The sequence below is a fragment of the Siniperca chuatsi genome, linkage group LG7, assembly GCF_020085105.1.
Source record: "Siniperca chuatsi isolate FFG_IHB_CAS linkage group LG7, ASM2008510v1, whole genome shotgun sequence".
NCBI lineage: Eukaryota > Metazoa > Chordata > Actinopteri > Centrarchiformes > Sinipercidae > Siniperca > Siniperca chuatsi.
Window position 1 is genome coordinate 15,567,034 of NC_058048.1, and position 26,523 is coordinate 15,593,556.

Sequence of the window (26,523 nt, forward strand, 5' to 3'; positions counted from 1 at the left end):
GTCAACGCAGACACTCTTGCTAGCATGCAGGATATTGTAGTCCAGGGTATATATTGTACAATAGCAATTCGGAACTTGGTTTCTGAAAAGAAAGCTATTTTAACTTATTATAATAAACATCATGCTCATTTAGTTTCCTGCCCCAACCTATTTAGGTGGGTCTAACTCCTTTATCAATTGATTCTTGTATGTTGAGTACATACTCATATAGTTACAAGCATCTTTACTAAGCGTTTTACTCAAATTATCTCACTAGGCATTATTTTGTCAATTGTCTTCCATCCTGGAGCTCCAATTGTGACCGTCGCTGTCCAGGGTACTGAATGTGGGGCTGTCCTGGGCGTTCCCCGATTCGCTCCGGGGTGTAGGAATCCCACTGATGGCCAATAGTTCCAATAGCTCCTGTTTACTGAAAATTGAAGACACCAACACCAAGCTCCCTCTACTCCAGTGTGTACAGCCTCATTAAGAGAGCTATCTATTTATTTTGTTAGTTCAGTGCCTTTCTCTGTGGCCAGTTCAGTTAGTGTTTATCTGCCTACTCTGGGAGTAGATTTTCTTGTTTTGTATTGATCTGAACAATGACAGGAAATATAACCTATTTTTTAATTATGCGTGTGGTGTGTTCTCTGCACTTGGGTCTAGTTAAGTGGCATTACACCAATGAAATTTCCACTTTGCCTCCACCTAATGAAAGAATACGTCTTCATCATCGTTCCAGGGATGACATCCCTTCTTCAAGATGTCGCCCCTTGAACCAGCTGAGATCAAGAGTATCCAGCTGCAGGCGCAATCTGCTTCAGGGGAATTAGGAGTCTAATAAAGTCATTCCCAAACATACTGACAACAGTGCAGTTGAAATCATAGTAAATGGTCAAGCTCATTTTAGTCTCACAACAACACCAACACCAATTTGTCGTTTGAGCAAATCATGTTACAGGAATTCCTTCAGTGACTCACTGTTTCACTCTTCTTCACTGTTATCCAACTATGTCCCACTTTTTTCACAGATCATCTTTAATTGAACCTGCAGTTCTACCACTTGATCATAATGTTCTTGTCATATTGAAACCGTCATGTCCCCCATTTCCTTCCCTCAATTTTTTCCCCCATTACTAGCCTCTACCAACCCTGTAGCCAGAAAATAATTTTTATATTGATTCTGCAAAACACCAGATATTGACAAGGTTTTTAAAAATCTCACTTTCTACAATATCTGATATCTGCACATGGCAAGTGGTCAAAGTTAGGGAAAGATCTTATGGCAACAAACAAAAAAAAACATTTACTGGTATGGTATGCAAATTATTGTTTTCGTAAACATGATTTTTGGGAGGCACTTTCAGTGCATATCTTAAATATGTGCTTGAAAAAAGTGACATGAGTGTCACTTTGATGACAAAGCAATAACACATTAAGAGTAAGGACTGTATATTGCGCTCTATTGTTGAGCTAACACTTTTCATGTCTAGGGGATATAATACATATACCTCATGTCTGACACCCTAATGACACTGGAGCCCATTATTATAATAAGAAGTGATAAACACATATTTACAGCATACACAGATACTCTCACACAAGATGAATGTGGTTTGACAGCTCTGTTCTGAGCTGGTTTTGTTTTCAAAACAAACAAAAGTTTATGCTTTTGATTATCAAACCAGCAGCATTGTTTTGACAGAATATGAGACAAAGCATTGGCAATATTTCTCTGAATATAATAACAAAGCATTTTCCATTTGTGTATGTACAGATTGTACATAAATACATACCCACAGTAGCAAATGCATTTTTGGATGCACATCCACAAAACTACAAGTGAATACATTCATGTAAGTTTCCCGACAGATCATTTAGATTCAACCATCTGAAATAGGGTGAGACAGCAGAGAGGATGTATTAAGAAGCTACAATCAGATGTTTAATGTTCTTTCTGGGTTGCAGAGTTGCATAAAATAACTTAAAGATGGGGTATACAATTCTAATCCAATACACGTCTTTTTGTCAAATTCAGCAAATATCTCCTCACAGTCCGCTAGCTGTCCGTGTGTGCGCTGAAATAAAATCTGGTGTTTGTACACAGCCCTGGCTCTGTAAATCAGAAATGAACAAGCCACAAAACTATTCCAGCCATTCCAGCCATGATTTGTGTGTCAGGTAACGTTATATGACTTGTCCACGGACATTCAGCTTACTTTCTAGTTTGCCAAGATATGCTGTTGTTGTGATGTTAGCTATAGTAGCAGGCGAGTTGTGAGTATCGCTGTCTGGAGCTGGTTTGCTGGCTCTGGGAAACCGTCTCGTCCTCTCCGGCTGTTACCTTCGCAGCAGCAACTGTACAACCCACAGCCTGGCTAACATTAATTATATTACTGGCTGTGCCATTGTTCGCTTTATATCATGGTATTTGTCATAGTATTGGATTTCTCCAGAATCGTACCCCCAACCTTTAAGCTGTCAGATTGTTTATGTATTCCTAGATGCAGTAGTCCTAGATCAAGAGTTTAGATAATATACCTAGATGGGGTTTGAGCTTTGTGAATAACAAGATGAGATAAGCCATGTCCTTGAAATGGCAAAAAACAATAACTAGAGATGCATATTTTTCTTTCCCCACAAATGGTTCACTGACCGTAGTGGTATTTAATTATGGCGTGAAAAATATTTTTACAAGGATTTCCAAGGTACTGTCATTAATCTTAACCTATTCTGACATTTGCATTTGTTGAAAATTGCTTCTAGATAAAACTAAATTAAAAATGTACTGCAACTCTAAATGCATCATGATATTATTTTAGTAATGCTGAAAGACATGAGATATTCATGTGCTTTTCTCTCAAAGTAACAGAATAACAATGATAAATGAGTAATACCATCTACTGATGCATATATGTATTTGGTCCTTCTGTCCACAGTCCCTGAATGTAAAAGAAATAAAAATAAACACTGTCAACACTTTAAAAGCAGACTTTTGGGGGACATACAGAGAACAGCAGTACTCTGAGGGTTGTGGACTGTCAGTTACAATCTGGGATGGGAGAAAAAAGTTATCAAGGTTAGATCACAGCATAAGTATCGCACATGTATATTATGCATTCTGAAACCCTCGGTGCAGGACATTTCATTCACTTTGATGAAAACATAGTAATCCATGACCCCATAAACACGGTACATCTAAAACAAGGCACATTATTAAATTTGTCTCAATGTGTGTGTGTGTGTGTGTGTGTGTGTCTAGTAACTCAACCTTAACTACCTTGTACTCTTTAACATTTACATAGATACAAGAGGCTTCATCAGTTCTACTTGCTGGTGCAGTGTTCATAACATTTGACCTGTGTGAGTAATTGACGTCACACAGTGGTGATGTAAGAGTCATCAGAGTCACTTGAATGGACAGCACTGTAAGACCAGCTGCATACTCCAAACAAAATTGAAGCTGGCATGTTTTCACAAGCAAGATTACAGGTTTGTGAACAGAAAAAAGGCACCACTTTTACCATAATATGCACAGGCTGACTTGCAGAAATGCTCAAATGCCTTGTTCACTGCTCCTCAATACACTGTCGCCTACAACTAGTCAAAAAGCCCACATGACTGTTTGTGGACTTTGTATAACGAGTTTGCATGTACTGAGTTCCGCAAGTTTTAGTCAATGCTAAGTTTACTTCTTGTTTTTGAAGACTGTAAAGTTACAGTACATGCTCCTCGCACAACTGTCAAGCACTTCCAACTGTAGAGGTAATTAAATAGACACAAATAAGGTGCAGTAATTGTGTTCAGTTGCAATTTTGCTGTATAGGACTATGCATACTATGTTGCTCCTCTTATGTTTGGGTGTATAGAGCTTTGGAAGGACAGTTTAGTGGGGTTGAAAGAAACCTGCAAATGGGCTGTTTGTTGAAGACCTGAGTTGACACATTTAAGATGACCATGCTATTCAACCAATTTTAAAAGAAATACAAAGTGTATGTACAGTATATGTGCATGTGTGAACAAAAGATAGAAAATACAACAGACTGCTTAGTCCACTTTGTTAATTAGAGGCAAGTGTACAGGATCCCATATTAGATAGCAATGAATCAGCAGTTTTAGCAGTGACTTGAGCACTTTACTTTTCCCTGAATTAAGAAAAGGTGCAATAAACTGATGGTAAAAGAACATGTGTATGCATGTACTGCATGTATGAATGTAGGAAGGATGTTCCTGTGCAAGGCCCGGACATATAAAATAACATCCATTGCAACTTGACAACACTAAAGCAAATTGAGAAACCACAAACCAATAGTGAACACTGTCCATATTCACCAATATGACAACACGTATATTGCACTTAGAAATGTATTGCAATTACAGAAAAAAAACATCCAAATACAGAAATGCAATCGTTCTTTCTCAATTTCTGTGTAAAAGGACCTCCCAAAGGGCTAGCTTTACACAACCATCTACCCACACACATACACACTTACACACGAAAGAATCAGTGTGACCTATTCCAGTCTTTCTAGGCTTTGTGAACTTGTGCATCTTTAGCTCTAGAGATGTAGACTTCAAATATCCAATTCTCTCACATCAATCCCCTTCAATTTCCAAGATAAGTAATCTCAGATAAGCGGAAACTTCTCTGATACAACACTGCATACTTTATTCGATTCAGATGTGTAATCTATGAAGATTTCACAAGGGGATAAAGAAATATAAATAGACTGTAACGTAACAGATATCACATAGTTCAAACGAGAAATCTTGCGTAATCCTAGAAACTATTAGGCAGATAAGAAGTTAGTTGTCTGACTCGATGTCTCATTGTAAACTCTTGAAAAGTTATTCTAATGTCAGAAATGCTTCATCTGAAGTTGTGTCCATCAGTGTTGTATGCTATTTTTGCCTCTCTGCTAGGTTAAAACAAACATACTGAAATATAAAATGTCTTGGATGTTTTAGCCGTTTAGTACACTCTAATAAACTGCTCATGGCAGATGTTTCTCCTGGGTGCTGGCAGAAAATAAAACAGTGTGAGGAAGGCAGGGAAGGCTGCAAGCAAGAAGAAAACAGGATAGTGGTACAAATTGTTCTGCAACCTCTGAAATGAATTTTTTTTTCAAACCACTTCTAAAATGGTGTGTAAGCCAGAGTATAAGTATAGCCACAGTATAGGTTGGCTGGGTAGAGCTTCTGTAGTGGACTTACACATCATAGGACCCCTTCAGACTCTACTGTAGTTCAGCATACACACAGCTTGTCCTCAGTGCAGCTACAAAACAGCCTTATACACTCACATTGGGACAGATAGTTTGTGTCTGTCTTTATTTTTTACTGTTGAATTGTGTACAGTGTAATATAGGTTTACAGTATCATTGAAACACAAGCAATAGGCCAAACAAACAGACTTTAATATATGTACTGTGGGTCCTTACTGACTTACATGTTAAACAATGTAACAGTTATGACCCAAAGGACTATATTGAGGCTGCTGCATTCGCACAAAATTGTATTAACAAGGGAATTGCTGATTCTTCTAGTGAATAAACAGTTCTTATTCATGGTACACAATCCCAGTTAGCTGACCCTGTGTATTGTGAAGGAGCACCTGCACTTTGTGAAAGTAAAAGGTCATATAATATATATGTATATATATATAATTGCCTTGAAACAGCTTTGTCCTTTTTCTTTAAGATTTTAAGTACTTTTGAACTTGTGGCAGTTGTGTTAACTGTATATGTATAACTCCAACCTGAAACATCTTATTCACCATACGTAGCAAATGCACAGATGTGTGTTTTGGTGAGCAAGCTACAGAGAAAAATAAGCTACTTTGTTCCACAGAATGCAGTGGCACAAGGTCTAAAGGCAGTGTTATGTCTTCAGCCGATTGCCTGACTTGTCTTCATGACCGCTCATGAAGACAAGTCAAGTCATGGGTAGCTGCCAGTAGTCACATATTGATGAAACGTCAACAGAAACAAAGCCCAATAAAAATGCTCCTAACTTTCTATGCTCCTGAAAAAAGTCAAAAGCAGTAGAAACTGAAGGTGTAAGAGAGCATCTGGGGTTGAGGTTTTTAATGTTCAATTTTACACATATACCCTACAGTACTTAGGTGAATGAAAAGGCAGTGTGCCCAACGCTTTGCACAAAACCTGTTGTGGAGGATGTCCACTCAATTTATTTTTTGATTAATAAATGTACAGTGGATCATTGCAGGTCTATGAATTCGCTGTATAGCTTTTCCCATTGATTGATATCTCATGTTGGCCTCGGTATCTAGAATATTTTGTTGGTTTTGGCCTTTGTGCCCAGTGGTCTACAGGGTTAAGCCGCGCTGTGCTCTGACAGTCTCACTGCCAAAATCTCCACTGTCTACAATCTGTTCGATTCTGCTTTGGTTACAAACCCAGCTGGTTTAGAAAGGTTTAAATTTGGCATGATCTGGTCAAATACTTCTGACATCAAATTGCTGTACTTTACTCCTAAATAGCTGATAAATTAACAGTTTATATACCAGATAACACGTCAGGAACCAAAGCTGTACATAGAGATCTCTATATCTGGAGGCAGCAAAATGTGCTGTCCTCAAAGGTATAATTTTAAATGACAACTTTCTGTGTCATTTGTGTATTTCAAATAAAAAAATTAGATAGATCTGATGGAACTGATGTATCAAAATGGATGACTAGTATGCTGAGATTTTCTTTTCTTTGCATCCCTTTATCTACCAAACAAAAGGAAAGCTTAATAGCTTAATCTTGCTTTAGGCAATACTGAGGTCTCACTTCTACAGTAAGTATTAACGCCCTACCAAGAAACTCTGTTATAAAATTTTAAAATGTAATTTCAGTTCAGACAACAGCAGGCAAGTGTGACAACTGATAATTTGTGAGTGCTGTACAATAACAGCTTATCCCTCTTAGATTTACATCCATCCATCTATCTATCCAGTATTAATAGCAGTATCTCTGCTCTGTGTAGCTGCTTGCCTGCAGACCTGTCTGGACTTTGTGCTCTTACAGCCCTGCTAATATGTCTGTAACAGAGGCAGAGCACACTGCAGCACTGCTCTCATCAGGCACACACTCACAGCCATAGAGCCATAGAGCGCACACACACCACACACACACCACACACACACACACACACACACACACACACACACACACACACACACAGGAACACATTTACATTCACATGTGAATAAGTGCACTCAACCTCATATTATCATGGTACATTAAGTAGGTGGGCACATTCACACATTTTTACACACTGACTCTCACACACAAAGGTGCATGCATACACAGTGTGTTATTTACACACACTTAATTACTTATTACAATTTTAACTTATTTTTAACATCCTCTTACTGCGTTTTAATCTGTTGCTTGTTTATTCTATTTCACCTAACTTCCTTTTTTTTAAATTCTGATTTTATCATGTTAGTTGTTTTAGGTTTCCATTTTTAATTTTGCCTTCATTGCATTTTTGTATTACATTATGTATTATGTATACCTGTAATGAGGCAAATTCTAACCCCTCTGCCTCAACTGGAAAGCTGTTTTTAAATGTGCTATATGAACAAACTGACTTGACTTAAATGCACAACATTTCAAAAACTGCAAGTATATTATGTTTTTTAGAGTATTTTAATTATATGAATCAAAACATAAAGTATTATCCTATACTTATCTAATTTCCCAAAGGGGATCAATACATTTTATATTAAACTTAATTGGTAATAACTGTGTATGTATGTTTCAGATTTAATTACTGTAATAACAACAGCACAAGCTTTTTGTCACAGTTCCCAGCAGAATCCATTTTGTATCCCTCAATTAGCACAGTTTTAAGTTCATATAGGGCAAAAAATAGCACAGTTCAAGCTGTATGTGGATTTTTGCCTACCTCTATTTGGTGTGCTGTGATTTATTAAGACTCAGCATGAAGACACATTGTGGTGACTGGTAGATGGACTGAAAAGGCCTGGGGGAGATGGATCCAAAGACCTGAGAAAGAGAACAAGAAAAGGGTTAGTGCATGATTGTTTACAGTGATGTCCCTATATTTGATTGGTATTGACTTTATAAAGCCTGCACATCCAATTATTTGTATATTGCAACAACACTGCATTAAAACCAAGCAGCAACCTCCGGGTCTGAAAAGTGAAGCCAATGCAGAAGTGCCTTAAACCTGCATTCTTTCTAATGGCCAGCAGGGCGACTCCACTGGTTGCAAAAAGAAGTCTGATTGTAAAGAAGTCTATGAGAAAATGACCCTTCTTCTCACTTGATTTATTACCTCAGTAAACAGTTTCCTAATGAGTTTATGGTCTCAATCGCTAGTTTCAAGTCTTCAATACAGCATTATGTTTATCTAGTAAATTATGGTCACATTTAGAGTAAAATAGATGATAAAGCAGGGTATGCTTTAGGGTGTGACTACCTTGTGATTGACAGGTTGCTACCACAGCGACCTGTCAGTCATGATAGAGAAGATGCATATCCACTGCACTGTGTACATTTAACTAGCCATGAACTTGGGTGCTGTCGGTGTTCTCGTCTAAGAACCTGGACCCTTTCACATTGTGTTTTGAGTTCATGAAAGTTAATTGTAATATTTTGGTTGCCTAAAAACGTCTTGTTCGGCGTTGTACTAAAAGACACTCTAGGACAGGCCCATTCAAATGGCGGCCCACGGGCCACAAGCGGCCCAGAAGCAACCCCCGTGTGGCCCAGCTAAAGAGAGGCTGTCTAACTTATGCCCAAGCCTTCTTGCCACGATAGTTAAAGACTGACACTCCTCTCTCCAGGTATACAAAATACAAAATGTAGATTACCTGTGTCACTTTTCTGCACAAATGAGGAAAACCCTAGTGTGATGCTCAACGTCTAAACCTACTCTCCTCTATTGTGGGGATGTGCTGCTTTTAACCCTGCCACAATTTTCCTCGACACAGTGAGTAGGAGAAGTCAGCCACTGATAAAGCACCTTTTCAGCCCCAGCAGCCCCCAGCCACAGAAAACCTGCCATCTGCAACTCAAAAGTCAGGCAAAAACAGAAAAAGGAAGAGACGAATCGAGCTGAAAGAAGTTCTTACCAGAGACAAAAGTATCCTATATGATATAATACCAACAGTTACACAGTATATTCTGTTGTTTATATATAGTCTGTATAAAATATATATCAGCTGAATTAGGTAGAACCTCTCACTGTTATTCTGTCTTTAGTTATCTCAAAAGGAATCTATACTAAAAGCTCTCTAAAATAAGATTTCAAGACCCTAGTTACATTCATGGCAAGCAGAAACCTAGAAGTCAGAACATACTATAAATTTCAATGCCTGAAAATACTTTTGGCACCTCAAAATGTGGGCGCTGATGCAAAAATTATGTCAGTTTTTTAACAATTCATCCAATGTGGATCAAAGTGCTATCAAATTGAAACTGACAGTCTGCACATTTGTGTTTTAATAAAAAGTATGCAAAGACACACACACACACACACACACACACATCAAACATGATGCAGACACGTTGGCAGTCAGTTTTTCAGCCAGCTGAACTAACAAGCTGCAGGTTATTAGAGAATCATTACTCACATCAGAGGCCCGAAGGCGTCTCATCACTAAGACATGAAACAGCAATGTGACACAACAGTGGGACAGCTGATCATTTTGTAGACCCTCAACATGGCATTCCGCACATAGGTGAATGTACACAGGTTGCAAAAAGCTATTAATGACAATGGTAAAGATGATACTTCATATTTGTCCTCACACACATCCTGACAACTCGTCTCAATGAGCAGCAACAGCAGCACTGACATAAAATCTTTCTGCATGCTTGTTCAGGTTGGCAGTCGCAAGGTGCGCATGTCAGTGCTGTAGATATACACAGGCTGATTTTGACATTAAAAGTATTAATTATCTTCATAAGAGGCACCCCCACTTCCCCTTCAAAAGGAAAAAACACACATGCACACGCACACATCCTTTCTAACAGTGACAGCACCATATTAATTATATTTTCCTTTAATTGTCTGTCCTTCTATTTACGAGGGCTTTTTGGCTCAACACTTTGTTCTGTGGCCTACCATCAAAACAATAATACACAAGAGGATATGGTACTCTGTGGTATGATATGCTGGTGCTGCAGCTATGTTTAAATCCGTTGTGGCAGGTGCTGCTGGCTTCAGTGAGACACCTAAAATTATAGTAAACTTTTGGAGAGTGGCTTTTATGAACCACCAGTGTTCCATCTTAAAATACTATATGCCAGTTTTTAATAGGCAAAAAAAATCTCATGTGTAATTGAACAATCAATTAAGCCTGGTAAGTCTTAGGTGAGGAAATTTATTTTTTGTAATATTAGTAATTCATTATCTTGTATTTACAATTTTCAACCTGGAATTGCTAAATTCATCTCCTCAGCTTAATTAATGAAGGGAAAATATTATGCCCATTGAATTGCTAAATTATGCTTTTCAGTTATTTAATTTGCCTCCTCCTTTCACTTTCGATTAGGAGCACATCTTCCCTCCTTACACACAGCCCATGTTCATTTAGTTACTATGCATCAACCACTCCAGAATCTCGAAGGTGAAATTTGAATTACTGGATGACATCTGTAGTATCTTAAAAGGTGTTTTACTCTGAAACAATGTTATCCCTTAAAATATATATCCAATATATATGAACATTGTTCACACAATGTTATGTTTATTAGCTGAAGTCCAACATAAATACACATATATCATCCCAAGATCAGAATTATGTATGAAATCCATGCAGTCCATTAAGATTGTATGACCTATCAAATTAGTGTTTATTTTGCAAGCATGTGTGCAAAAGCAGACTAAGCTAGCCAGCAAAGAGTAAACAAAGAATTATGAAACAACACACAATGTAGCATAGTGGATGGGACCAGAACAAATAGAATTAAGGTCATAACACTATTTGAGGGGATTTCTCCTGGGTGAAAGTCCTTAACCTCTTCCCTCTGTGGACTTTTTCACTCTTTATGCTACGTCACCTGGCTTCCTAAAGGCTTTCTGGCAGCCCGGTGCATCTGATACAGATGCTAAAGGGTACCTTGTGCCGAGGGGCGTGACAAAACATTGGTATTTAATGACCAGAACGGGCTGCCCTAACTGACTACGTTATTAAATTGACTTAATCTCTATTTTTACTCCAAGATATCCAACTTGGTGCTAGGTAAAACGGAAGATAAATACAGATGCCTCCAAACAGATAAATCCTTTAATATTTTTTATTTAATGCTAATTTGGTAAAAACAGAGATTGTTAACCCTAACACAACCAACTCTGACACGACACAAGTTTATATAACTAGCTCAAAGCTCAATAACTGTTCATTCACTTTATACACTTAATACTCATTAGCAACACTGATAATCGACATCATGAAATGCCTGATTGTGCACTTTTTGAATGGTCAGAAAATGTTTTTTTGATCTTGGTTAACATGAGGGGGTTCTCAAATGTTATTCAATTATGGATTTAATCTAGTTTTAACATCCATTAACATCACTTCACTCCTATTCAATTGTGATACTTTTCCAAATCTTTGTTAAAGCAAAATCCCAATTATATTAAGCTTCTTCAAAAAGCTACTCTTAAACCTATTTCAAGCTTCCCATTAACCACCTTTAGGTCTTGAACCTGTCTTTGAAAAACCCTGCCTTATTGCCTCATGTGAACCATCACACTGCTCATCTGTATCGCCATTGGTATTCTGCTCAGTTTTACTTTATATTTAGCATCTTTTCTCTCCACTCAGCTACGTTAGATTGTGGTGAAATGACCTGTCAGTGAGCTCGGTGTGTATGTGTGTGTGTATGTGTATGTGTGTGCTTGTGCGTGTGCATGAATACAAAAGAAAGAGGGAGAAAGAGAGAAAGTGTGTGTGTATGCGTGTAAAGCAGAAAGAAGGGCGTCCGCGAGATGTGTATGTGTGTGCGTGTGATGTCTTTTACAGACAATCTCCCTGGTACTCTAGCTTTGAACATGAAAGTAAAAGAAGAAACAAAGAGTGATATGAAAAAGCAGCCTCAAAGGTCTAAATGATTAAAATAAACAGGGCAGAATCACCCACAGTAAAGCAAACACCCTACCCCACCCAAAACACTTCACACTGCATTTTTGACCTGTTCTTAGTTTTTTGTGAAGAAGGCATGGAACTCCTTTCTTTTTTTCTCAATATACATCTTTTTAACAAAACTTAGATCTTCTCTACCATAGCTTACCTTCCTATCTCACACTCTCCTAAGAAGCCATTCTTGGCATTCTCTCTGTTTCTCTTATGGTTTTGTTTTCCCTTTTACCTCCCACCTTACCTTTATTCTCAATTTTTTAGTATACAATAGCACAAGTTCACCACTTGGCTGCCCAGTAGGCCAACTGCGTGGCCAACTGCAGTGTGACTAAGTGCTTTCCTGAACTCGGCAGTAGTTTTTCAGAGAGGGTGAAGTGTTATCTACATTATTGCATTTTCTCATCAGGTCTGATGATTGAGAATTTTATATACACTTTAGTTCACAAACCTATATCTAGGCCCATGCTGTACTGTATATATACTATTACAAAATATATGTTTTTATTCTCCGTCTCCTATTCCTGTCTTTACTTTTGTCTATGTAGTCTCTCTTTTTAATGGCTCCTGCAAGTTTTGTGACTCTTATTAAGTATGCACGTACTGTACATGTACCTGCTAACATTTCATTGTGTCTGCAGGTTTCACATTGTTAAGTGTCAGACTTTCCATCACCTATATAAAATCTAACCCACAAGCTAAACCAAGCATGTCACATCAGCAGCATATGAGCGGGGACAAATTCGGAATGAGAAAATATTTTTGAACTTTTCACTCAAACTGATTCAAACCATCTGCTCAGCGATGCACCACCACTCATCCACTCTGTGTCATGCTTGAAGTTAACACCACCATACGGTATTGCAAGAGAGGCCATTTAATAAACATTAAACACCAGCAGGTCTAAATTATACCTAAAAAACGTTCTGAAACTTTGACAAAAAGAGTTGAATCATAGTTGGCATGTAGTACTCAGTACTGTCATTTAGGGCTGAAACAATTCCTCGAGTAATTCGATGACTAAAAATCATCTATTCAAATTATTTGCATCAAAGCTTTGTTTAATCAATATAAATATATACAGCGCACTGTGTTTCGCACGGATGATTATTATTGTTATGCTTACGCTGTGTGTGATCAGAGATGTTCAGAGTGTCTTTGGTGTGATTAGACTGCACAGATTACACAAAGGAGGAAGAGAGGAAATAGCGAGGGGCGCAGAGAAGAGACAGGCCAGAGAAAGAGACAGAAAGCGTCCACGAAATCTCTGTGGAGTGTGTCTACTGTAAAACTGAACTAGCCTACCACAATAGCATGCTATGCTTCAGCATCTCAGCAGAAAGCACAACGTTACAGTTTATGCATCCAGTCCACAGAGGGGACCCGACACAAGGTATATGAAGGCTAGTAAAGAATGTAGGCTATGTTAATTATGGCTATATGTAATGGTTAGTTATGTAAATCAATGTGGTGGCTAGTTATGATGTCCCTAATTTAGCTAGGTTTTGTTCAAGAAAATAACCACAGAAAATAAAATGCTGCGGTCAATTTGTGAAAGCCTGAGCTTCATTCATGTTATTATTATGATAGTCACACTTCCTGTCCACTTGTTTTTGCTTCCTACAAATGCCACAAAAGACAGACATTAAAGGCTTACGTTATGCCTGAGCTGTAGTTAGATTGAAATTTGTAGTTCTGAAACTTGAGTATATATACCTTTTTTAAAGTGTTTATTTTTGCATTTCAGAAATGTTTTTCTTTAAAACCCAGAATATAATATGGCACTTAAATGCACTAAATGGGTTTAGTTTTGACAGTAGTTTATAGTATTGTATGCAATTTAAGCAATAAAAATCTTTCTAAAAAGGAAACCAATTAGTTATTCATTTTAAAAGACCTGTCTTATTTTCTCTTTTGCATATTTACTATTAATCGATGGAATAATTGGTAGAATACTCGATTACTAAAATAATTGATAGCTGTAGCCATACTGTCAATTAGCACACTGAGGTCCATTAAATAAGTTAATTTGTTAAGTCTTGACTAACTCAGTCTGGTACAGTTTTCCTATAGAAGATGTCATGATTAATAGAAGAGCAGTTAAAAACATGAATTAAGCATAGGAATATCCAATCAGAAACATTAAATATTCTGTCTTTTGGGCAAAAAAGGACATTTTGTATTTTTCTCAATATAAACATTTTGCATTTTGCTGATCATTATTGAAAATTGATTAAAACTGATTGCTTCGTTTAGATTTGCATCACAAATATGCTCACATATGTGATTTGTTTGACAACTGAGCTATTTCTTAAATCAGAATGATGGGAAGTGGGAAATGTAAAGATGATATACTTCACTGTCAGATAATGTGCCTTCATGGTTGGCCACTGCCTTTAACCCTTGTGTATTTCAACTCTGTTCTTACATTATGGTATTTGTATTTTTCGGTTGCTTTTATGTGTGTGAATGGATTTTTTGTGTGTATTTGTGTTTGCAAACTCAAAGTATTTTGACTTCAATTCAGTTGTATTTAATTGAATTTAATTGTCACTGCAATCAGTGGGCTGGGGTCCTTACACCCAACTTCACTCTTGCTCGAGTATGTTACTGCTTGTCTGGTGACTGGTGCATATAAGAAGTAGCTCAGCCATGAGTCTGTGTGAACTCTGTGTCGTCAGCAGCATTAATAAAAGAGAGTGTATCCATGAGACATACAAAGTCCAAAACATGCCCAAAATATGTCCATTGTAGATGTTCTTTAAGTCTATTATCTAGTACAGAATAGGTCAGCATGAAAATGAGAGCTGTGTTTAGGGTAACATAACTTCAAGTAAGACCTTTACAGGCCTTGAACCTACAGGGTAGATATTTCAGTAAAAGATATTTAAAGATTTTTAATGGCCTGCTCTCATCTCATCCCATCCCATCTTGTCTGCGCATCTTCTTTTCCCATTACTCATGATACACTGAATCCAGCTCTTCTTAACCCCTCTTTGTGTACACTCGTCTTTCTCGCATCCATTTAACTCTCTTTTTAATCCACCACACCACTGCCACCCGCCCTGCGCCTTCCATCCTTCAGATGGAGTATAATTATCTGGTCATCATTATCAGAATAATTCTGTTTCCTCATTATAAACCCATCTGCTCTGATTTGCAATCCAACCAACACGACATAAACACACAGCCATACGGATACTGAAGCACACACACACACACACACACACACACACACACACACACACACACACATTCGTCACTCTTTCTCTCTCTCTCTCTCTCTGTCCCCTTACTGTCTCATCACTGGAGCCACTTGAGTGACTGAACACATCAGTGTAACTGGTGTGAGGTAATTATGTTGAGAGTGAGGTAAAGATGTTGGACTAATCTACTGAGATCCATAGAGGAATGAAAAACTTTTGAGCACCTTCTCTTTCTGTGGTCTTGATGTAACCAAGGTAAAAATACTTTTTTCAATGATACCTTGAATGCATTTACTTTTATAATGTTGTTCTATGTATTGGCATTCAGTTTAACCATGTGCCAATGTGTATCTCATTAAAATATTTGAGAAACGAGGGGGGAAGGCGATGTATTTAATGGGACAATGCAATTAAAAACATTTTTTATATATACAGTATATATAGCGCCAAATCATAACAGAAGTTATCTCAGGGCACTTTTTATGTAGACCAAGTCTAGACCATACTCTTTATAAAATTATTTACAGAGATCCAACAATTCTCACCATGAGCAAGCACAAGCAATGCTTGAACACTCAAGGACAATCAAAATGAGTAAGCAATCTGCCATCGAACCAAACCAAGACCCCAAAAACCCATCTGTTCTGGTTTTTAGCTGCTGAGGAACCATAATATAAAGACTGTAATATTATAGAGGAGCATGTAGGAGGTAAAGTGCCAGTGTGTGTAAGCCAAATTTCCTACCTGCTTGTCTGGCTGACCACAGGTTGGTGTTAGTGTTGACTGCAGGTCTCAAAGAGGATAAAGGTAAGATAGTGAAAGAGAATTCTTGTGAACTACTAAATGCAGGCTACGACTCATGAAGAGAAACTGTTACTATGGCTACCAATAGTTTGCTAATTATAGTGTCCATTTAATCAACAAATTGAAGCTGGTTTTCTCTCGAGAAATGAATGTCAATGTTCAGAATGACCTCATTACACCTACTGTAATGTTTATCAAGACTAGATTTTATTAGAAATTTTAATCTCCCTGATAAGATCTTTTAAGTTTTAGTAAGCAAAAAATAAGGTAGCAGGTAGAGCGAGGAAAACATAAGACAGAACCATACAGCGTATAAATACAAAAGCATAATGAAATATACAGAAGAGGAATGACACATAACACATTCTGTGAGCATGAAAGCAGCAAAAATAATGCATGAATCTCAGGAAAATTATTTCAGTGGAGTCCATTTGTCGAGCCCATGCACGTAAGGTTGTGAGCAAAGTATCTGCCAAATGCAAAAACATTAACAAATCTAATAAACTGGAAATTACCAGGTAGATTAGTGAAGTGCAAAAACGTCTATCAAAGAGCATTTCATGTGGTTAAATGTTGCCGTGATGACTTCTAAAAGCTCCAGTCTGACAGCCAAGCCTTTTAGCACTACACACACAACCTCGCAGTGGCAGAATGTAAGTGCATGTTTGTGGTAGCACATACAGTGTGTGTGTGTGTGTGTGTGTGTGTGTGTGTAAGCGTGTATACCAGGGGCACACGGTGATCTGGACACAGTGTAACATTTGATCTCCAGCTCTGATGTTGTGTCATTGGCCGTGCTCACACATATGTGTCCAGTGCACTTAAAAACACTAACGCTTGTACCTACAAGCGCACACATGCACATACACACACTGTTGTAAATATAGTAGCTGTCTCTGGCACTCTCACACATGTAGGTACACTCAATGGTTAAAGGAGGATTACAGCTATAGCTGCAGTATATGAGGCCAAGAATTTATCAGCATACCATATTAGGTTGATGATTGCTGAGCTATGGTGAAAATCTCCAAAAAGTATTTAAACATGCTTTAATGACAAAAAACTTCACTGAAATATCTGTTTTTTTCATTGTAAATGTATATTTAATGATAAACATGTGAACAATTAACCTGTATTTACTACAATATATGTGCAACTTCTTCGAAACAAGTAAAACGAAATAGGAATGTAATTACTTAAATATGAATAGTGAACAGTGTCAAAATGCAGACATATTAGCAGCACTGCTTTCTCCAACTACTGCCATAATACATGTAGTCACCATAATACCACTGTGTCATGGTCAGGGGTGATCGTTACTTTTCCAGAGTTTGCTTTGGTTTCCACATGTTAACCATCCAATTATTTATCCACCTTTACAAAATCACTGATATCACAACAAATACACAGTGGATGGCTTTAAAAGAGAATGTATGTTGTGTTGTTTATCTATTTTTAATACAACAAACACATTGGCAACCATATTATAAATAAGAGAGGCCTCTTTTAAGCTCTGTCTGAACTCCACTCGGACTAAAATATTGTGTTTCTGTTGTTTTTCCTTTTCACACATGCTAAACTGCTAATTAAGGCCAATATATGCATGAAAACGGGCATCACCAAAAGAGATGTTCCTTTGCTGTGGTTTCCAGTAGCCTGGAGGATTGACAAACCTCATAAAAATGGAGCTGCTTTGGCCAGCTTAGTCATGGTTCTGAATGGGTTTGAGCTAAAGTAGAATACATTTATATAGATTGGGTTGTTGGGATGATGATGAAGTATAATATAACTTAATAAAATATCACCTTTTTATTGTGCCAGTGGTTTGAAATCATGTCATCTTTACATTAAATAGCACAGCACATTTGTTGTTGAGAAGTCACAGTTGCCATACAAACCAATTTTCTCCTGCTACATCATACACCTCTCTATGTTAGGGTTCCCCCCGCATCCCAAACTCCACATTAACTTTTGAATACACTTTCTCGGTTGCACACATATCCACATGACACAGACATACATGCAGCTAAACACAAACACACACACACACACACACACAAATATAGTGCATGAGACATGGATCTATTCTAAACACAACAGTCCATAACAATATCACACAGATACATCTCCAAACATTTATCCTACATATCAGCAGAGATACGTTTACAGTGTACATTTTAGGTTTGTTCCCATTTATGCTTGCATGAATCTGCCTCACGCTGTGTACCAACAAATAAGCTTCTTACATCTTTGATAAACAATTGCAACTCCAAACAATGTATGAGTCTGCTGATAATGTCACCCCTGTTTTGCTGATATAATACCTCCAATCAGATCTCTTTGTTGCCTACTTCTATTATTTATCATTATTCATTTGTTATCCTGCTTTCCTTTTGTGCTATTGTTTAAATAGAGCCACTCAGCAGTAGGATTAGGATATCAGTTTGATGTTTTAATTTACTCTGCCATGTCTGAATCTGAGGCAGCAGCATGAATAGTGCATCGTTCTGTAGATTGAAGGGAAATGAAATGTAGAATAACAAAGAAGACATGAATTATTTCTGATAGACTGCACAAGTTCTGGGGAAGATATCTGTTTACAAATCTACATAAGACCATTAATAACTATAATATCTGTGTTTTGACTGCAGGAGTATTTTGCATTAGGGTGGGAAAGCTGTACTTAAAACCATGAACGTCATTTTAATTTAATAATGAATAATAAATTTCATGTAATGAAACCTGGCCGTCAGCCATCACACGGCTTCTGCTGCAAAAAAACAGGTTGAATTGTGCAAAATAGGGGGCAGACATTTTAATTTAGTTCCTAGAGATGACTGGGAGAGCGGAAGAAAGAAAAAGAAATAGAGGGAAAATGACAAATGGAGGGTAGCGAGGCGGAAGGTGGGAGCTGATAAACAGCCTTGGAGAACACTAGCGAGACTTCACTGCATATAAACGGTATCCCACCATTTCTGTCTGTCTATGTGTCTCTTGGGGGTTCAATGTCAATCCGTATGACAATATGACTACCTGCGAGTCAGTCTGATAGAGAGAAGCCAAATTTACTCTTATTCCAAAGAAAGTGATCCCTAAAACACCTCTTGACATGAACAAGTAAACACTCAATGTAGCTGAAGAGTACAGTGAACAAGACAGAAATTAAGTTATCTAGGATAAATATTAAACACCATAACCACCCTTACCCTCATTAATTAAGCAACTGTCAAAGAAAGGTTTGGGTAAATTACTCAGTGGTGTTCTCCATATAAACACACCAACTCTTCTTAACCCCTTCAGCACACACTGTGTGAGTGTGTGTGTCTGTGTGTTCGTGTGCAGGTGATGTCTGGAGTATAATCGCTCTGTTCTGCCTCCAGGTCAACTTTGCCACATGGCTGATAATGACAGACAGCTGCCTGTGGTGCCTTCTCCTCTCTATCCTTTTCTCCCCTTATCTTCTCCTCTCATTCTTGTCTGCCTCCCATTTCACCTCTTGGGGCCTTCGAAGTCAGTGGCTTGTATGCTGAATGAATCTGGAAAAATATGGTATACTAGTATACTGTGGCATAGCAAAAGAGAAAATACTAAAAAGGGGACTTATCCAGTTTATACCGCAATAAGCACCTGATAGTCATTGGGATTACTATTATCGACTGTGGATCTGGAGGAGCTTTGTCAGGTCTGAGAAATACCCCTGATCATCATGGTTATCTTGGGTTGGAAGCTACCATTTTTTTTAAATAAAGCTTGTGCTATAAACCGTAGACATGGAGTTTAAAATATATTTACCAGAGTGTGTGCTATAGAGTGGCATTATGGGATATGTAGGCTCAAACGTCTTTGGAGCTTGACCCATGGTAAGAACTAAAAGTCAGGATACCTCAGTCTCTGCTGAATCAATGATGACCATTCTTTCCCCGAATTTTATGTAAATGCAATACCAGATCTCTGGAGTACCACTTTACCTCAGCATATGAAGTTAGTTATGTGTATTGCATTATGCATGTACAAGTGCCCAGCCCACATGCACTTACAAGACACCAAAAATATCATTGCAGTGGTGGTATATTAGTCAGAGATGAACATAACTTTCTACATTACATTGGAAACAAAGACCTTTGTCTTCTGTCCCAGGATCAACAAATAAAATCAGCCGCACACAAGGTTCCTTCCTAAAACAGAAAATGCAAATGGACATTTTACTAAAAAGTTTTGCCCTTGATTCATCATATAATGATCAATAAATCATGAACTTCATCTTCAATCTTACCGAAATCATATAAATGAGAACTGTGACGCTTAAACCTGCTTGTTTCTATGCTGTACCTGAACTTACACAGAGACCTTTGCTTCACACAAGGCTCCACACTAGTTGTTTTTCAGGAGACAGTATGTTTGCAATTTAGATTTGGACCAAACATCAACAGACCATCTTCTGAAGTATTTGAGTCCCATGCTTTGACACTCTACATCAGTTTTTGAAGTTTGTGTCAGAACGGCCTTAGTGACATTGACCAAATCAGCCACACAGACAGATCAACAAATCACTGGCAGGTTGTAGATTGTACACATAGTGGTATGGTGCACTTTCTCTCATTGGTCAAATGGATTCCATCTCTCTCACACAAAGGCACCCATGTGCAAAATTACACACACATACACACAGTCAAGAGTATGATCTTGCACCAGCTTCTCTCATCTGAAACAATTTCGTCATTCCCTCCCTCTTTCAATCTCTCAACCACTTACAGCACCACTATTTCTCTCTATTTAGCCTGTCCACATCACCGGGGAGGCACTGTGTTGTGTGTGTGAGTGTGTGTGTGTGTGTGTGTGTGTGTGTGAGTGTGTGTGCGTTCCACCAGAGTGAATTGATAGGTTGTGATAGGTCTCAGGGAGAAAGCCAGACCACAGCAGTTAACACTGACCTCTCCATCTCTCCACCTCCCACACAACACCACCACCTGTCTCGCTCTCCCACTTCCTCTCTATCCCTCTTGTCTGTCTCTAACTTCTCTTCGTCTAACAGTATAGTATATCATGTCTCCTTCTCTTCATCTACTGCCTCTCCCCCTCTCAATTTTCTCGTTCTTCTTCACACTCCCCGTTCTATCTTCATTTTATCATTGTCCCTGGTCCTTCTATTTTCCCACAGTTTTTTAGGAGTGCTCGCCAAAAAACAGTAAGTTTATATTATATCCCCAGCTCCGCACTCTCCTACCCTCTTTTGTTCCCTCTCCATTTTCCCTTTCTTCCTTCCCTCTCCTCCCTCCACCTCCTTTCTTTCACCTTAGGATCCCTACACACTGTGCGATAACATTGATCTTGCAAGTTCATTGCAAGTCGCACTGTGCAAGCTGGGTCTAATAAAATCTTGACTATGCGATATCTGTTTTGACGCATGTCAGATTGTGCCATGAAAACCTGGTGAATCATAGAACTATGATGTAAATAGAAAAACAAAACACATTTGTAGTTGAACATTTCCTGTCTGTTGCACCTCTGACCACACCCAGCATCACTGAAAGGTGTGGTTGGATGTGGTCAGAAGTATGCTCTGTTGCACCTGAGACCACACCATATAGTGATGTCAGAACTTAAACCACTAGATTTTCAGCTTCTGTTAAGTTGCTCTTTACCCTTATTTAACAAGACTAAGAGTCTACAGCCTTGTTAGCGGTTCTGTGAGGCTGTAATTGTGCTTGAAACTTAATGCTAATGTCATGCTTAAATGCTTACAGCGACAATGCTAACATGCTGATGTTCAGCTGGTATATTTTACCATGTTCCCCATGTTAGGTTAGCATGTTACCATGCTAACATTTGGTTATTACTTGTACTAGGCTGATAGGAATGTCATTAGTTTTAGTCCTACATATTTAATCCTAAACCAGAGCATTTTACAAATTACATTTTTGATCAGATGATGGCACTAGATGAAAAGTCAGGGGATAACCAAACTCAATACAAATCATCCTGAATGCATAACTGTACATCCAAAATGTCATGGCATCCATTAACTGCAGACATTTCAGTCAAAATCACAAATGCGAACCTCATGGTTGCACTAGAGGGAAAGTCAGGGGATCACCAAAGTCATTACAGTACATCGTCTGGAAACCATCAATCTCTGTACAAAATTCTGTGCCATTTCATCCAATAGATGTTGAGATATTTCACTGGATAAGGTAAAAAACTGACCTGCTGGTGTCGCTGGACAGGGGATCATGACCACAGTCACAGTCAATTTCATGGAAATCCATCCAACAGTTGTTGAGATATTTCAGTCAGGACCAAAATGGTGGACAGACCGACAGACCGACATCGATAGCTGTGGTTAAAAATGGTACTTAAAAAGTTGCATCAGCCAGTGTACATCATTTTATTTTGTATTTCAATTGGTTGGTTTATAGACACAACTCATAGCAGCAGTCTCATTGTGAGAATGTGGCTCCAAATTTCTAAACGCTGTCCGAATTCTGACACAGGCTATCTTTGGTTTCCTAAGCTCTAAATCGGCCAATGGTGGACACATCTCCCAGAGAGGATTTGATGTGACTGACAACCAAAGATTTCACCACATTTCACAACTTTTGTCCAGGACAGCCCATAAGTGCACAGTGTAGAGTACCTTTATTCCTCAGTTTCAATAAACAGCAATTTGACCTTGATATGTTAAGTCTGCTCTCTCCAAACTGTGCCTCCCTCACTGTTACCCCCCTTCCCTCCATCCCATAAACCCCTCTATTCAATATCCTAATACTCTCTCCATTTGGTCATCTCTCCCTCCATCTGTTTCCCCTCCTCTACATTTGTCACTCTCACTCTATTTCCCTCATTTGATCACTGCCTCCTCAAATTGCCTGCCCTCCATTCCTCTGCTCCCTTCTCTATCCATTACCTCCTCATTTGCACATTCCACAGTTTCTTATCTATCTGAATTCATCCTACAATTACTGTCCAAATTTAAACTTAATTTTAATATGCATCATTCGCCCTCTCCCCATGTCTCCATTTCTTAATTTCCTTCTCTTCATTTTTGTAAAAGTTTTTCTGTCCTCACTCCCTCCATGTCACGACTGTAATTTCTCCCTCCTCCCACCCCTCTATCTGCTTGCCTCCCCTCTGTTTCCTCACTATCTCCCTCCCACCTGCTCCTCATTGCCTTCCTCCACTGTGAAATGGTCAGCGCTCACTCATTTATCTGTTTATCCACCCCATACCGGTGTATGTGTGTGTGTCTGTGCAGTGATAATGAGGGGGCTGGCTGATCTAAACTTGCAATATGACTTAATCAACCCTCACTTATAAAAAAAAAAACTTCCCTTTACACACACACACTTATTGCAGCAGTGAGCCATGGTCATTGTGACACACTATATATCCTGTGGTTCATTCCTCAACACTTGGTTTCCCCCGGACCTCATTACTGTGCAATTTAACAGGAGAATTTGGTCTTTCACTGTTTTATCCAATGTCTCCAGTTAGTTTTTCACCCTCCCTCTTCACACCCTTTCTTTTTTATCCTTGTCAACTCTGCTTGTTTGTCTCTCACCTTTTTCTGTATCAAACCTTTGTATTTTTCCATTTAAAGACACTGACTAGAACTGTTGTCAAAGGTAATAAGAATTGCCAAAAATACTGCCAACACTGCAATAGGTGACAATACAATCTGAATACTTGAATTGGATATTAATACTTAATACTATAAAATGGTTGTCGGTTTTGTTTTATCATACATCAGCAGACGGGTTATGTGCAATAGTGATTAGTGATACAATTTAATTTATGTGAACCCACAGCAATTCATTATCTCTCTCAGATACAAACAGGATGTGTCTGGCAAATGCTACCTGCTTGTTGCTGTCCTTTTTTCTCAGACAAATCTAATCCTCTGTCAAACCCTCTTCTATGTCTCTACCTTTAAAGCAGCTGGTCTCTAACTCTCTTTCTTTCTCTTGTCACTCTCTTTCTCTATGGCCCTTTCAACTTTTAATTAATTCACTGAATGCTTTCTGGCAGGACATGTAGATCCCCTATTTTGCCAAAGCAGAAAATGAATGCATTCACTAAGGCTCACATTCAGGGTTGCGATAAGCACACATAATGGGGATTTATCTGCAAAATTGTAGACAGTGGCATTCAGACATAAGCGCTTGTGAGACACCTCGTAAGCTGCTACAAGTGCTGGGTTGAGTTAGTCAAAAGAGTGCCATTTACCAAAAAATCTCCAGTATTTGCTACATGATGTCTGCTTTGGTTACAAAAATGGCCTAAGGACAATGGCCACTGTGGGTTTTTGATTAGACTCTATTCAATACCCACTATAAAGACAATAATTTCATTTAATTTATCCCAACTGATATTGCATTCAGCACAGGAAACCTCTTAAGCCTCAATCCATTTTCAAATTAGAGCAGTGGATAATGTCATCCGCTTAAAAAAAAAGGAACAGTGTATTGTAGGGCTAATGAACGAGGAACACAGTAAGGATGACACCATTCCATATATGGACATACTGCAAAGCTTTTTAGGCCTATTTAATACATCTCTTCATACCTATAGAGCATTAAGTTTCTTTAAAAAAAGCCACGTATCTTAGAGGGAATTGACTGGCCTTCTGAGAGTGCCAGCAAACATAAAGTTACAAATATCAGAAGTTTGGCAACTAGACAGCTATAAGATAGCAATGTTCTGATTTAAATATGCTCAGATGAATCGCCACAACTCATTGCCACAAGTCAGATGGAGAGTACATTCTCTGCTGAATTTACAGTGGCAAGGAAAAGTATGTGAACCTTTTGGAATTTCATGGTTTTCTGAATAAATTAGTCATAAAATGTGATCTGATCTATATCTAAGTCAAGGATATTGACAAACATAATGTGTCTAACAATAATTACACAAAAACATTCTGATCTTTCATGTCTTTATTGAACACAGTCATTCAACATTCAAAATGGCAGTGGAAAAAGTAAGTGAACCCTTGAGTTAATGACCTCAAAAAAGATAATTGGAGTCAGGTTCTAGCACACCTGGAGTCTTGTTAAGATAATACGTTTGGAGGTGTGGACTACAGCTACTTTGATAAAAAAAACCTCAAACTTTTGGAATTTGCTCTGCACAAGAGGAACACGCTTATGTGAGCCATGCCTTGCCAAAAAGTTTTCAGAGGAGCTACGATCAGGAATTGTTGCTTTACATAAAGCTGGAACGGGTTACAAAGTTATTTCAAAGACTTTAGAAATTCACCAGTGTACAGTTAGGCAAACAATCTACAAATGGAGACACTTTGAGACCGTTGCTACTCTACCAAGAAGTGGGTACCCAGTCAAAATGACACCAAGAGCACAACGAAGACTCATCAATGAGGTAGAGAAACAACCCCGAATGACAGCCAAAGATTTGAAGGCATCATTGGAACTTGCTAACATCTCTGTTCATGAGTCTACAATATGTAAAACATTGAACAAGCAGGGTATCCACGGCAGGACACCACGAAGGAAGCCACTGCTTACTAAAAAGAACATTTCTGCACGCCTGAAGTTGCAAAAGAGCACAGTGACACTCCACAGCGGTATTGGGAAAATGTTTTGTGGACTGATGAAACCAAGATTGAACTATTTGGAAAAAACACACAGCACTACATCTGTCGTAGAAAGGGCACAGCATATCATCATGAAAACATCATCCCAACTGTAAAGTATGGTGGAGGAAACATCATGATTTGGGCCTGCTTTGCTGCATCAGGGCCTGGCCAGCTTGCAATTACTGAGGGGAAGATGAATTCCCAAGTATATCAGACAATTCTTCAGGATAATGTGAGGATGTCTGTATGTCAGCTAAAACTGTGTAGAAGGTGAGTGATGCAACAGGACAACGACCCAAAACACCGGAGCAAGTCCACAACAGAATGGCTTCAGAAAAACAAAATCCGCCTTTTGGAGTGGCCAAGTCAGAGCCCAGAGATGCTATTGACTTGAAGAAGGCCATACACATGAGACGTCCAAAGAATATGACAGAGCTAAAGCAGTTCTGCCAGAAAGAATGGGCTACAATTCCTCCCAACGATGTGCAGGTCTGATCCACAGCTACAGGAAGTGCCTGGTTGAGGTTATTGCTGCCATGGGGGGATCAACCAGTTATTAATTCTAAGGTTTCACTTACTTTTTCCACTGCCATTTTGAATGTTGAATGACTGTGTTCAATAAAGACATGAAAGATCAGAATTTTTTTCTGTAATTATTTTTTAGACACATTATGTTTGTCAATACCCTTGACTTAGATGAAGATCAGATCACATTTTATGACTAATTTATTCAGAAAACCATGAAATTACAAAAGGTTCACATACTTTTCCTTGCCACTGTATATAAGGGACTGTACGGGAATTATTAGTGGGAAGGG

The 26,523-nt window shown here is 38.4% G+C and overlaps 1 protein-coding gene across 9 annotated transcripts in view; it reads right to left on the reverse strand.

The window, feature by feature from the left end:
- Window positions 1–26,523, reverse strand: part of zgc:172282 (leucine-rich repeat and fibronectin type III domain-containing protein 1-like protein) — a 184,866-nt gene that overhangs the window by 102,787 nt on the left and 55,556 nt on the right. For all 9 annotated transcript variants that reach the window (XM_044202976.1, XM_044202975.1, XM_044202977.1 and 6 more), the window contains exon 2: window positions 7,900–8,000. The gene's annotated coding sequence lies outside the window, so the exon portion shown is untranslated. The remainder of the gene's footprint in view (window positions 1–7,899; window positions 8,001–26,523) is intronic.